Source organism: Carcharodon carcharias, chromosome 7 (assembly GCF_017639515.1).
Source record: "Carcharodon carcharias isolate sCarCar2 chromosome 7, sCarCar2.pri, whole genome shotgun sequence".
NCBI lineage: Eukaryota > Metazoa > Chordata > Chondrichthyes > Lamniformes > Lamnidae > Carcharodon > Carcharodon carcharias.
The window spans coordinates 189101732-189103206 of record NC_054473.1 but is presented as its reverse complement, the minus strand read 5'-3'; positions in this window follow the sequence as shown (position 1 = coordinate 189103206).

The window sequence follows — 1475 nt, the reverse complement described above, 5'->3', positions numbered from 1 at the left end:
GTGTGATGGAATGCTCTCCACTTGCCTGGATGAGTGCAGCTCCCACAACACTCAAGAAGCTTGACACCGTCCAGAACAAAGCAGCCTATTTGATTGGCACCACATCCACAAACATTCACTCCCTCCACAACCAACGCACAGTAGCAGCAGTGTGTACAAGGTGCACTGCAGGATCTCACCAAGGCTCCTTTGACAGCACCTTCCAAACTCACGACCACTACCATCCAGAAGGACAAGGGCAGCAGGTAGACGGGAACACTACCACCTGTAAGTTTCCCTCCAGGCCACTCACCATCCTGACTTGGAAATAATTCGCCATTCCTTCACTGTCGCTGGGTCAAAATCCTGGAACTCCCTCCCTAACAGCACTGTGGGTGTACCTACATCACATGGACTGCAACGGTTCAAGAAGGCAGCTCACCACCACCTTCTCAAGGGCAATTAGGGATGGGCAATAAATGCTGGCCCAGCCAGCAACACTCACATCTTGTAAATGAATAAAAACATGCTCAAGTCTTTAGGTAATCGTTTCAGTCCTCAGACCCACATTTATCCTGAACGAGACAAATATTTCTCCAATGCTGTTATGGTCATTCTTCCATGATTTCACGCCAAGAACATCATCTGGGCTGAGACGCTAGTGTGGTAGTGCAGTACTGTCGGTGGTGCCTCCTCCCACACAAACCAAAGCCCCATTTTCCCTCATATAAGATAAAAGCAAAATACTGCGGATGTCGGAAATCTGAACTAAAAACCACAAATGCTGGAAAATCTCGGCAGGTCTGACAGCACCTGTGGAGAGAGAAACAGAGTTAACCCATTTACCCTCTCAGGTGGATGTTAAAGATCCTATGGCATTGTTTCAAGAGGAGCAGGTGAGCTCTCCCTGGTGTCCTGCACAATATTTATCCCTCAGCCAACATCACTAAAGCAGATTGCATGATTTTCAATAATATTGCGGCGTAGGGGAGCTTGCTGCGAACAAATTGAGACGTTTCCTATATTGCAACAGTAGCTACTCTTCAAAGTTACTTCATTGGCTGTAAAGCAACTTTGGGATAACCTGAGGTCATGAAAGGCGCTACAGAAATGCAGGTGTTGCTTTGCTCATGGCTCCACATTGAGACACTGAGTGAATCATGACTAATGGGCGGGACAGCACATCAAGAGAGTCTTCTGATTGGCTGCAGCGTCTATCTATCCAGCAGGAGCTTCTGGTCATTAAACGGGTAAAAGCCACTCTATGATTGGTTGAAAAGCTTGTCAGTTAGGAAAAAAAGGCGGGTCCAGCTCTTAACGTCTGCACTCACATTGGCTTAAAATGGTCCTGCACTCATTCCGGCCCTCCGATTGGTCGGTGTGTCCGTCAGCCAATTAGCAGATTACATCATTTCTCGAAGAGGGGTGCTGATTGGTTACAAGTCATGCCAATCAATAAGGAGATTGCGTCATACCCGAACTTTGCGGCTGTGATT